The sequence below is a fragment of the Hemiscyllium ocellatum genome, chromosome 9, assembly GCF_020745735.1.
Source record: "Hemiscyllium ocellatum isolate sHemOce1 chromosome 9, sHemOce1.pat.X.cur, whole genome shotgun sequence".
Taxonomy (NCBI): Eukaryota; Metazoa; Chordata; class Chondrichthyes; order Orectolobiformes; family Hemiscylliidae; genus Hemiscyllium; species Hemiscyllium ocellatum.
In genome coordinates this window covers 102,203,972-102,217,234 of record NC_083409.1, presented here as the reverse complement: position 1 = coordinate 102,217,234, position 13,263 = coordinate 102,203,972, and the positions used below count along the sequence as shown (strand labels likewise).

The 13,263-nt window shown below is 43.7% G+C and overlaps 1 protein-coding gene and 1 non-coding gene across 2 annotated transcripts in view; both read left to right on the top strand.

Moving 5' to 3' along the window:
* Nucleotides 1-13,263, top strand: part of LOC132819184 (heparan sulfate 2-O-sulfotransferase 1) — a 221,292-nt gene that overhangs the window by 68,996 nt on the left and 139,033 nt on the right. The window lies entirely within an intron of this gene.
* On the top strand, nt 12,265-12,336 carry trnae-cuc (transfer RNA glutamic acid (anticodon CUC)). The gene has a single exon. It is a non-coding gene; the product is annotated as a tRNA-Glu (tRNA).

Here is a 13,263-nt window from a genome sequence, read left to right as displayed (position 1 = left end):
CTGCCTGCCCTGACTGTTTCACTCACTTCTGTTCTCAACTGTACCAGTCTCCGATTGATCTCTTTCCTCACTATCTCCCTGGGTCCCCCCCCCATTACAAGTTTAAATTTTCCTGAGCAGCTCTATCAAATTTCCCTGACAGTAAATTAGTCCCCTTCAAATTTAGGTGCAATCCGTCCTTCATGTACAGGTCACTTCTACCCCAAAAGAGATTTCAATGATCCAAAGATGATCCTTCTCTCATATACCAGCTCCTCAACCGTGCATTCATCTGTTCAATCCTCCTATTCCTGCCCTCACTAGCTCGTAGCACCGGGGGTAATCGAGATATTACTACTCTCCTTTTTAAATTCCTGCCTAATTCTCTGTAATCTCCCTTTAGAATCTCAACCCTTTCCCATCTTCTGTCGTTGATTCCAATGTGGACAATGACCTCTTGTTGGCCCCTCTTCCCCCGTGAGGATATTCTGCACCTTCTCTGAGACACCCTTGATCCTGGCACCAGGGAAGCAACACACCATTCTGCTTTTTCGCTGCTGCCACAGAAACGTCTGTCTGTACCTCGGACTAGAGAATCCCCGAACACAATTGATCTCTTGGAACATTAGAGCCAGTCTTAATACCAGAAACCTGCGCTCCCATTATCATCTATGGAGTCTATTGCAAACTATAATCATCTCATTTCACTTAATCAGTGATTATTAATGCTGTAATTTCATATCCAGTGTAACAGATGAAAACATAAAGGTATTGAGGAAAAGCCAGGGAACTGTCGACCAGTGAGTCTGACATCAACGGTGAGCTAATTGTTGGAGGGGACTTTGAGCGATAGCACTTATATGCATTTGGAAAGTTAAGGACTGATTCGGGATTGTCAGCATGACGTGCATTGGAATTCATGTCTCATTAACTTGATTGAGTTTTCATAGAATCGTAGAATCCCTATAGTGTGAAAACACGCCTTTTGACCCAACAAATACACACCGGCCCTCAGAGTAACCCACCAAATCCATTCCCCTACCCTATTACTCACAATTTCCCCTGATTAATGCACCTAACCTACACATCCCAGATCGCTGTGGGCAATTTAGCATGGCCAATTCACCTAACCTTTGGATTGTGGGAGGAAACTGGAGCACCCGGAGGAACCCACACTGACATGGGGAATGTGTGAACTCCATACAGACAGTCGTCTGTGGGTGGAATTGAACCCGGGTCACTGATGCTGTGAGGTAGCAGTGCTAACCACTAAGCCACCGTGATTGGAGGGCTGTGACCAGCAGTGTGCTGCAAGGATCAATGCTGGATCTGATGTTTTGTCATTTATGTAAACTATTTAGCTGAAACAAATGGAGGCATGGCTCCAACATTGGTGTAGTGGACTGTGGAGAAGATTATCTAAGAGTGTAATGAGATAGTGATAAGATGGGTCAATGGGCCGAGAAGTTTCAGGTGGAATTTAATTTTAGATAAATACAAGATATTGCATTTTAATGAGGCAAAACCAAGCAGGGCGTCCTCAATGATAGGTCCAGGGGAGTGTTGTTGTCCAGGGGCCGTAGAGGTGCAGGTGCCTTGAATGTGGCATTGTAGACAGAGTGGTGAACAAGGCATTTGGCACGCTCTTCTTCATTGATCAGAGCATTGAGTACAGAAATTAAGATATCATGTTGTGGCTATACAAGAGAGAGCAAGACACTTTTAGAATGTAGCATATTGTTGCCCTGTTACAGGACGGGTTTTGTTAAACTAAAAAGGGTATAAAAACCACTTAGAAGGCTGTTGCTGGGACTGGAGGGTTTCAGTTATAGGGAAAGCTGGATAGGTCTGGGGCCTTTTTCCCTCGAGCATCAGAGGCAGAAGAGTGATCTTATAGAAGTTTATAAAATCATGAGGAGCATAGATAAAGTTAGTAGCCAAGCTGTGTTCCCAAGGGTAGAGTAAGTCCAAAACTCAAGGGCATAGGTTTAAGGTGAGAGGAGAAAAATTTAAAAGGACCCTGAAGGGCAACTTTTTCACACCAAAGCTAATGTGCATATGGAATGGGCTGCCAGAGGAAGTGCAAGAGGCACATATAACTATAACATTTCAAAAACATTTGGATAGGTACATAGGAAAGGTTTAGATTAGATTACTTACCACTGTAAGTGGAAACAGGCCCTTTGGCCCAACAAGTCCACACCGACCCTCTGAAGAGCAACACACTCGGACCCATTCCCCAACATTTACCCCTTCACCTAACACTACGGGCAATTTAGCATGGCCAATTCGCCTAACCTGCACATTTTTGGACTCTGGGAGGAAACTGGAGCACCCGGAGGAAACCCACGCATACACAGGGAGAATGTGCAAACTCTATACAGATCGTTGCCTGAGGCGGGAATTGAACCTGGGTCTCTGGCTTTGTGAGGCAGCAGTGCTAACCACTTTTTGAGAGAAATGGTCCAAAAGCAGGCAGATGGGACCTAGTTCATTTTTGGAAATGTATGTTTCTGTGTTAAAGATAATTTTTTACCGTAAGCATCTTCTGAAAGTTTATATGTAAAAATACAATTATTGGTGGTAAACTTGTGCTTCCATTATCATTTATGGAGTCTATTGCAAACCAAAATGAACTCATTAATATGTAAATCCCAGAACTTCTTTGAATTCACATTCTCCAGATGTCAAGGTTTTATAAAGAAGGTGACATCTCGACTCGGACAATGCATTAAAGGCGTAAGGTTAGAGTCTTTCTGTATCCCAATCTTGAGTCAGTTTTTCTGTTTCCAAAGTAGAATTTTATAAAAATCTTATATGGATTGGTTACCTGCAAATTGTGTGCTTTTTGAGCAAAATAGAATGTATCTGCGAATCCAATTCTGCAAATGCAAATTCACCCCATAGACCTATATGTATGTAAACGTAATTTTTTTTAAAGTCAAAGTGCATCTCAAACAGTGAGAGGCAAGTAGCTTTAATGTTTAGGGTTATCTCATAACCAGCTTAAATATTGCTGAAAAGGTTTGCATTTTGTTGAAGCTTTTTGTCATGCTCTCAGCACAGTTCTCAAGAATTAATCAAGTGAAGGGGAAATAACTTAATGCATGAGAGGAGACTGGTTGGCCACTGAATTCTGTTTTGCATTGATACAGAGAATGCACCAGTTGATGTTGACTCTTGGTAAACTGTCGAGTGTGGTAATAGAAAAGTACAGCAGGTCAGACAGCATCTGAGGAGCAGGAGAATTGCCGTTTCGGGCAGAAGCCCTTCCATCGGGAATGAGGCTTGTGGTCCAGGGGGCTGAGAGAGGAAGGGGAAGGGGGAGGGGTGGGGGGATGGGGCTGGGGGGGGGAAGGTGGCTGAGAAGTCAAAAAGTAGATGAAGGTGGGGGAGGGAGGTGATAGGTTGAAGAGGAGGGTGGAGCGGATAGTTGCGAAAGATGATGGACAAGTCAAGAGGGTGGTGCTTGGGACTGGAGTGAGGGGAGAGGGAAGTGAGGCAATTGGTGAAATTCACACTAATCCTATGTGGTTGCATGGTCCCAAGGCACAAGATGAGGAGTTTCCCTCCCGATGTCAGGTGATTAGGATTTGATGATGGAGGAGGCCCAGGACCTGCATGTCCCTGGTGGAGTGGGAGGGGGTGTTGAAGTGTTCAGTCACGGGCAGTGGGGTTGGTTGGTGTGTGTGTCTCAAAGATGTTCTCAAACGATACGCAAGTTGGCATCCTGCCTCAGATGTAAAGGAGATCACATTGGGTGCAACGGATACAGTGGATGGCATTAGTGGAAGTACATGTAAATTTCTGTTGGATGTTGAAGGATCATTTTGGGCTTTGACTGGAGGCGAGGATGGAGGTGTGGGCGCAGGTTTTGCACTTCTTGCGGTGGCAGGAGAAGGTGCAGGAAGTGGCGTGTGAGCTGATGGGTGCGGGTGGATCTAACCAGGAATTCGCTGAGGGAATGGACTCTCCAACACTCTGATAGGGGTGGGGAGGGAAATATATCCCTAGTGGTGGGGTCGGTTTGTAGGTGGCAAAGGATGATGCGATTTATACGGCGGTTAGTGGGGTTCTTGTTGCGTTGGGATGGATAGGGTTCAAGGGCAGAGGTGTGGGAAATGGAGGAAATGTGCTGGAGGGCATCATTGACCACATGGGAGGGGAAATTGCAGTCTTTGAAGAAGGAGGCCATCTGGAATGTTTGAAGGTAAATTGGTCATCCTGGGAATAGATGCGGTAGAGGAGGAGAAGTTGCGAATATGAGATGGCATTTTTGCAGGAGGCAGGGTGGGAGGAGTTGTAGTCCAGGTAGCTGTGGGAGTCGGTGGGTTTGTAGTACAAGGTAAAAACAATGACTGCAGATGCTGGAAATCAGATTCTGGATTAGTGGTGCTGCAAGAGCACAGCAGTTCAGGCAGCATCCAGAGTGCATCGACGTTTCGGGCAAAAGCCCTTCATCAGGAATAAAGGCAGTGAGCCTGAAGCGTGGAGAGATAAGCTAGAGGAGGGTGGGGTGGGGAGAAAGTAGCATAGAGTACAATGGGTGAGTGGGGGAGGGGGATGAAGGTGATAGGTCAGGGAGGAGAGGGTGGAGTGGATAGGTGGAAAAGGAGCTAGGCAGGTCGGACAAGTCCGGACAAGTCATGGGGACAGTGCTGAGCTGGAAGTTTGGAACTAGGATGAGGTGGGGGAGGGGGAAATGGGGAAACTGTTGAAGTCCACATTGATGCCCTGGGGTTGAAGTGTTCCGAGGCAGAAGATGAGGCGTTCTTCCTCCAGGCATCTGGTGAGGGAGCGGCGGTGAAGAAGGCCCAGGACCTCCATGTCCTCGGCAGAGTGGGAGGGGGAGTTGAAATGATGGGCCACGGGGCGGTGTGGTTGATTGGTGCAGGTGTCCCGGAGATGTTTCCTAAAGCGCTCTGCTAGGAGGCGCCCAGTCTCCCCAATGTGGAGGAGACCGCATCGGGAGCAACTGATCCAATAAATGATATTAGTGGATGTGCAGGTAAAACTCTGATGGATGTGGAAGGCTCCTTTAGGGTCTTGGATAGAAGTGAGGAAGGAGGTGTGGGCACAGGTTTTACAGCCCCTGCGGTGGCAGGAGAAAGTGCCAGGATGGGAGGGTGGGTTTTAAGGGGGCGTGGACCTGACCAGGTAGTCACAGAAGGAACTGTCTTTGCGGAAGGCGGAAAGGGGTGGGGAGGGAAATATATCCCTGGTGGTGGGGTCTTTTTGGAGGTGGTGGAAATGTCGGTGGATGATTTGGTTTATGCGAAGGTTCGTAGGGTGGAAGGTGAGCATCAGGGTGTTCTGTCCTTGTTACAGCTGGAGGGATGGGGTCTGAGGGCAGAGGTGCGGGATGTGGGCGAGATGTGTTGGAGGGCATCTTTAAACACATGGGATGTAACTGTGGTTCGGCAGTTGCCAGAGATGGAGAGGTCCAGGAAATGGAGGGAGGTGTCCTAAGATGGTCCAGGTGAATTGGAGTTGGGGTTGAAAGATGTTTGTGAAGTTGAAAAACAGTTCAATCTCCTCTAGGGTGCACGAGGTATTGCTGATACTGTCATCGATGTAGCAGAGGAAAAGTTGGGGGATGGTGGCAGTGTATCTGTGGAGGATGGGCTGTTCCACGTACCCAATATAGAGACAGTTTCTGATGTGGACGGATCCTCTCGTCCTCTGCCACTTCTGCCACCTACGAGGGGTATATTTCCTTTCCCACTCCTATCAGCGTTTGGAGAGACCATTCCCTCCACGGCTCCCTCGTCAATCCACGCCAACCACCAGCTCACACCCCAGTTCAGAAACCTTCCTCTGCCACTGCAAGAAGTGCAAAATCTGTGCCCCCTCCCCTCAACCTCCGTTGAAGGCCCCAAAGAATCCTTCCACATTCAACAGAAATTTACCTGTACCTCCACCAATGTCATCTACTGTATCCGTTCCACCCAATGTGGTCTCTTCTATATCGGGAAGACAGGAAGCTAACTTGTGGATCATTTCCAATAGCATCTCTGGGACACCTACTCCAACCAATCCCACCACCCGTGGCTGAACACTTCAACTCCCACTCCACCAAGGACATGCAGGTCCTGGGCCGCGTCCAGTGCCATACTCTAAACCATACAATGCCTGGAGGAAGAACGCCTCATCTTCCGTCTTGGGACCCTGCAAGCACACAGGATTAATGTGAGTTTCACCAGTTTCCTCACCTCACGTCCCACCACCTATCCTAGTCTCAAACCTCCAACCTGGCACTGCCCTCTTGACTGTCCATCGTCTTTCCCACCCATCAGCTCCACCCTCCTCTCGCGTCGATTACTTTCTCCCCATCTTCATCTTCCTGTAGCATTCTTAGCTCCTTTCCCCTGGCCCCTCCCCCTCCCATTTATCTCTCAGCACCCCTGTAAGTCTCCAATTCCTAGTGAAGGGCTTCTGCCCAAAAGGTTGATTCTCTTGCTCCTCAGGTGTTGCCTGACCTGCTGTGCTTTTCCAACACCACACTCTTGACTCTGATCTCCAGCTTCTGCATTCCTCACTTTCTCCTACTCTGTTAACTGCCAAGCTTTAAATTTTAAACTGGATGAGGTATTTCCTTGAGAAATGAATCAAAAAAATTACCTGTCACCCATTATGTTAAACTGAAACAGACACTGTGCATATTCCTTCTGTCTGCAAAGAAGACATCACCTACTATGCTGACTTGACCAGTCTCAACAGGAAGTATGGTCACTCCATCTGTCTGACAACTGAAATGGTCAACTGTCTTGTGTTAACTGTGGAGAAGAACCTGGAATTGTACTATGTCTCCATGGACTAGAAGAAGGAATCCATTTAGATATCTTGCTTGGTTTACTCAACAGTTCTTAGCTTATGTATAATTTGGTGAGGAAAAGATGAGAATTGGCTGCTATGCTGCATAAGCACCTTGCAAGCCAATATTTGTTTTATGGGCTCTCCTGTGGAGAATGATCACTTCAGCAAGCTACCACCTAAAACATTAGTGCTTATGTTGAATTGTATCCAGTGTGGATAGACATCTTCAACCAGATTAGAAAAGAGAAAATACTCCGAGAAAATCAAGTTGAAACCTGGTAGGTTTTTAGCCTAGAACAGGAAACTGGTGGCTGTCCTGCCTCAGACTTACATTCTGAATCATAGAATCCCTTCATGCAGTTAACAGCACTGACCCTCCGAAGAACATCCATCTATGCTGATATTCAGCAGAATTACCTAAGTTGTTGACATGAGTAAGGATCAAGGCAAAACACTGCGGATGTTGGGAACCTGAAACAGATACAGAGAAAGCTGGAGAAACCCGACAGGTCTGACAGCACTTGGAGAGAGAAACACATTTCACGTCTTGAATCATGCAAGATTTTGCAAGAGATGCTTTTTTTTAAAATATACTTTGCTAGAAGAGCAACAAGAGGACAGATGACGTAGAGTCTCTCTGCAAGACAGAGGTTGGTAGTCATGGTGTTAGGGACCAGATCAGTCTCATCCAAAATATATTATGGATTTAGCCTCCAGTCCAACTTCTAATTTAAAGGCAAGTGTAAGGTAATGTGTTGCAGATGATTCAATTGGTCCACCACGAAGTTTTAATCAAAATAGGTTTTATTCTGACAACAAGAGGAAGAATTGGTATAATAATTATATGCGAGTGATGTACTTAACAAGAAAATACATTACTTAATCAGGAAGCATTAACTGTTCCAATACAGGCAGCATCCCAAAAACTATGCTTTGGCAAGAGGCAGTGCAGCAAAACAGTTCTCATGTGCTGACTGTTTCCAATTAGTTTCTTGCAGTGTTTCTTTTCACTATCTCTCCTCCTTTGATACCTCAGGAAAAATATTATCTCACGTTTGAGAGAAAACTTAATTATAAATAATTATTTTAATTTTGGCCCTTTCGGGACCTTGGGGAAATCCTAAAGTTCTTGATGGCCAATTAAATACTTTTAAAATATCCAACATTACATAACTTGGAGATGCCGGTGTTGGACTAGGGTGTACAAGAGCGCCTCATCTTCCGCCTGGGAACCCTCCAACCACAAGGGATGAACTCAGATTTCTCCAGTTTCCTCATTTCCCCCCCCCCCCCCCCCCCCCACCTTGTCTCAGTCGATTCTCTTGAACTCAGCACCGCCCTCCTAACCTGCAATCTTCTTCCTGACCTCTGCGCCCCCACCCCACTCCGGCCTATCACCCTCACCTTGACCTCCTTCCACCTATCACATCTCCATCGCCCCTCCCCCAAGTCCCTCCTCCCTACCTTTTATCTTAGCCTGCCTGGCACCCTCTCCTCATTCCTGATGAAGGGCTCTGGCCCGAAACGTCGAATTTCCTGTTCCTTGGATGCTGCCTGACCTGCTGTGCTTTAACCAGCAACACATTTTCAGCTAAAAATCATACAACACCAGGTTATAGTCCAACAGGTTGACCAGAGAATGCAACTTTTTTATATAAAAAGGTTTTGTGATTTACACATTAAAGAAGTGAAACTATCATGGTATTCAAACAGATGAAAGGCTTAACAGATAATCAATTTTTCAATGTATAATTTCAGTTGCATCGCACTGCAAATTTTTGCTATAAATTCTGTGTTACGATCGAGACCTCCACTATCACCTGATGAAGAAGCGTCGCTCCGAAACTAGTGTGCTTCCAATTAAACCTGGTTGGATTATAACCTGGTGTTGTGTGATTTTCAACATTACATAGTTAATCTTATGTTCTTTAGAACTTTGTAATGTTTTAAGTTTCATTTTGTATTGAGTTAACGCAGTTTTAAAACCCATTTTCTGAATAAGTGTTGTTACAGTTTTAAAAATGTTGTTAATTGTAGGAACTGGAGGAGACAATTCAGCCCTTGAGCTTGCTCTGCCATTTGTTATGATCATGGTTGATCTCAACTCAGCCTCAGCTTCACTTTCCTGTCGACTCTCCACACCCCTTTAACCCATTGCAAATTAAAAGTCTGTCTCCTCAAATTTATTCAATGTTCCAACATCCATTGCATTCTGGATTGGTGAATTCCATAGATTCAAGACCCTTCAGAGGAATAATTACTGTTCATTTCTGTTTTAAAACTGCAGCCTCTTTTTTTAAAAAAGCTATGCTGTCTTGTTCTAGGTTCCCCCATGTGAGGTCACATCCTTCCTACGTCTGCTTTACATACATACATATTGATGTCCCACCTCTCTGTTCCAGATCACTCAAGGTAAAAACAATGACTGCAGATGCTGGAAACCAGATTCTGGATCAGTGGTGCTGGAAGAGCACAGCAGTTCAGGCAGCATCCAACGAGCAGCGAAATCGATGTTTTGGGCAAAAGCCTTTCATCAGGAAGGGCTTTTGCCCGAAACGTCGATTTCGCTGCTCGTTGGATGCTGCCTGAACTGCTGTGCTCTTCCAGGACCACTGATCCAGAATCCAGATCACTAAAGCTAATCGTAGTTGTCCATTGCTGCCTTAGCTGTCCACAGCTAAGCACAAAAAATGGGAGTTGTACAATTAAGGCTTCACTGGCTTTCTTTTAAATAGCCCATTAACCAGTTAAATCATTGGACAAATTCAGCAGTCGACACAAAAATGCATTTCTGACGTGGCTGAAAGAAAACTAGGAATACATTTAAAGCTAATGATCTAACTTGATTTTGAAAGTAATAACAGTTCTCTCTTATTTGAACCAGATTCTGTAATACACTGTGTAGATGCATAACCTGTACTTTGATTGACATCACTTTTTAATTTGTTTATTCTATAATATGTGAAAATAGTCAAGATCCTGCCATGGACCATCTGATATTAAACTGTAATGACCCTGGAAACCATTTTTCTTCATTGCAGTTTGATGACTTCCGTATCAAACCTGCAATGTGTCGCCCATAAACAATAGATAACAGGGACACACTTCAGTGACTCTTTAAGTATTATTAATGGAAAAGTTTTACTAAGTGGTGTTTTGTTAAATGAATACAATCCATTATGGACAGATACTGATGATTGTAGTTTTAACTGATTTTGATTAAAAGCAGCTGTTTGTTCATTACTTTGTTTTATTATAATAAAATCCATTTCTCTTTGCTTGTAAAAGGTTTTCGACTGATAGTGTTGTCAAAAGCCTGACTGCTGTTTCCTATAATTTTATCTCCCATGAATTATAGAATTTGGTAGTTATTCATAAATATTTTAATTTTTTTGCTTCTTTCACTCTGCTTATGATACAAAATATGCTTGGGATACGAAGGTTGAACTTTATGACTGGGAACTTATAAAATTTTATGTAAGCTTGCTTTTGAATATACAATAAGAATAGGCCAATCAGTCTTTCGAGCTGTTTCACCATTTAATAAGATCGTGGTTGATCTGATTTTAACCACAACCCTATATCCCTTCATATTCCCAATGCTTTTTTCATCTGCTTGGTAATCAAGAATCTATCAACCTCTGCCTTATAAATATTTAAAGACTCTGCATCCACTGTCTTTTGGGGAAGTGAATTTCAAAGACTGTCAACTTTCAGAATAAAATTGATCTCCTTCAGTCTTAAATGGATGACCATTTGGATTTTTGAATGGATTTTAATCTGGGACCCCTAGCTTTAAATTGTTTGATGAGGGTAAACCTTGTTTTGGCATTCACCTGGTCAGATTCCCTTAGAATCTTGTTTGTTTCAATTAAGTTGCCTCTGATTCTTTTAAAGGCTAGAGGATACAGGCCTAGCCTGTCTAACTTTTCTGTCTTTACTTTTCCGAGAAGCAAATATCCTCAAGGGAAGGAAACAGCCATCCTTATCTGGTCTGGCCGACATGTGACTGTAAACCCGCAGCAATGTAGTTGACTTTTAATTGCATTCTGAAGACTTGTGGATGGCAATAAAAGCTGGTCTAGCCAGTGACCCCAACATCATGTGAATGAATAAAAAAACACTTCTCTGAACTCTTCCATTGCATTAATCACCTTTCTTATGTACCGTGACTAGTACTGTAGACAGTATTTAAGATGTAGTCTCACTATTGCCCTGTATAACTGAAGCATAACCTCTCTACTTTTGCATTCAGTTCCCCTTGCAATAAATCATCGTAATATTTCCAGATTGCTTGCTGTACCCATTAGCTATCCAAATCTCTCTGCATCTCAGAACTCTGCAACATTTCATCATTTCAATAATAGGCATCTTTTTTAACCTTTGCGCCAAAATGGGCAATTTCCCATTTTCCCATTTTGTACTCAATTTGCAAGATATTTGGCCTGTCACTGAACTTCTATATTCCTTCTAAACCCCTGAAGCTCTCTTCACAACTTGCTTTCCTAGCCTGTCGTCATAAAATGTAACTACCATGCCATCTGAATGAATCGGTCATATAAATTGCAAAAAGTAGAGGCACCGCACTGTATGGCACATTGCTTGTGACATCCTGCTAGCCTAAAAAAGACCCATTTATTCCTACTCTGTGCTTCTTGTTAGCTAGGCAATCTTTAATCCATGCTGCACCCAGTCATATTTTTATTTTCTTTTGATGTGGCGCTTTATGACATGTCTTCTGGAAATCTTTAAGTACAATATATCTACATATTCCCCATCATTTACAACACAGTACTTCAAGGAACTCCAATAGATTAGTTAAGTTTGGGATTCTCCTTTAACAAAGCCATGTCTTGCCTAATTTCATTCAAGCTAAATCAGGAGCCATATAAATGTATATCTGTGTTTCCTTTGAATTAATCGCCAAAGCATACTAATGGCAATTCTTGCATGTTAATAGCACACATTTATGAGCTTATGTTATACCTGCAGAATGTAAGGATTTAATGTAAGAAGTAACATCAAAATCAGGTGTTTCAATCTCTGAAGAGACTGAAAGAGTTTTAAAGGAAAATTCAGATATTCTGTTATTATCTGAAAGCAAGTGAATATTATATGTTTAAGGATAAAACACGTTTCCTGTATAAAACTATAAAGGTGCCATTCTGTAAGTTTTCTTAAAAATCTCACAGCACCAGGTTATAGACCAACAGGTTTATTTGGAAACACTAGCTTCTGTAGCACCGCTCCTTCATCAGGTGATTACACAACGAACTGAGGAAGGAGCAGCGCTCCGAAAGCTCGTGCTTCCAAATTAACATGTTGACTACAACCTGGTGTTGTGATTTTTAACTTTGTCCACCCCAGTCCAACACTGGCACCTCCAAGTAAATTTTCTTGTGGAGGCTACTCTTGCTTTCTTTTAATTCATTCACCTTTATAACACAATTTGTACAGGACTACCAGGTCTCCCTGGTGGTCTAGTTTTTAGGATTCGGCGCTCTCACCGCCGCGGCCCGGGTTCGATTCCCGGTCAGGGAAGCAATTTATAGCGGGTCTCCGGACTATCCGTTCTTCTAAAATGCGATGTACTGTTGTTTATTGATCTTCGTCTCTAGAGCGGCACGGTGGCACAGTGGCTAGTACTGCTGTCTCACAGTGCCAGAGACCTGGGTTCAATTCCCGCCTCAGGCGACTGACTGTTTGGAGTTTGCACATTCTCCCCGTGTCTGCGTGGGTTTCCTCCGGGTGCTCCCGTTTCCTCCCACAGTCCAAAGATGTGCAGGTTAGGTGTATCGGCCATGCTAAATTGCCCGTAGTGTTATGGGGTAAGTGTAGGGGTATGGGTGGGTTGCGTTTCGGCGGGTCAGTGTGGACTTGTTGGGCCAAAGGGCCTGTTTCCACACTGTAAGTAATCTTACCTAATCTAATCTTATTGCCAGTCCCTACTTCCCCTGAGAAGGTGGTGATGAGCTGTCTTCTTGAACTGTTGCAGACTATGTGCTGTAAGTAGACCCACAATGCCTTCAAGGCTGGAATTCCAGGATTTTTACGCAGTGACTCTAAATGAACAGTAATTATACCATATGTACTTGTATATAAGTCAATCTCATGCATAGGTTGACGCCTTATTTTGACCAAAAGTCTTGTGTTTTCCATATATCTTGTATAAGTCAACCATACTATATCGCATTAAATCATGTTTGTTTGTTCGTTCGTTCATTCGTTCATTCATTCATACTGGTAACTCTATTCCTCACTCTTTGTTTACTATATTGCATCTCTATTCATTCATTCAGAACTCCACTTTGCGCACTTGGTTTACCACAGCCCATTTTGAATCATTGATTCATTCAGACCAGTACAAAGTCTATGAGTACTTAGAGTTATAGAGATGTACAGCATGGAAGCAGACCCGTCAGTCCAACCCATTCATGCCGACAAGATATCCCAACCCAATCTAGTCCC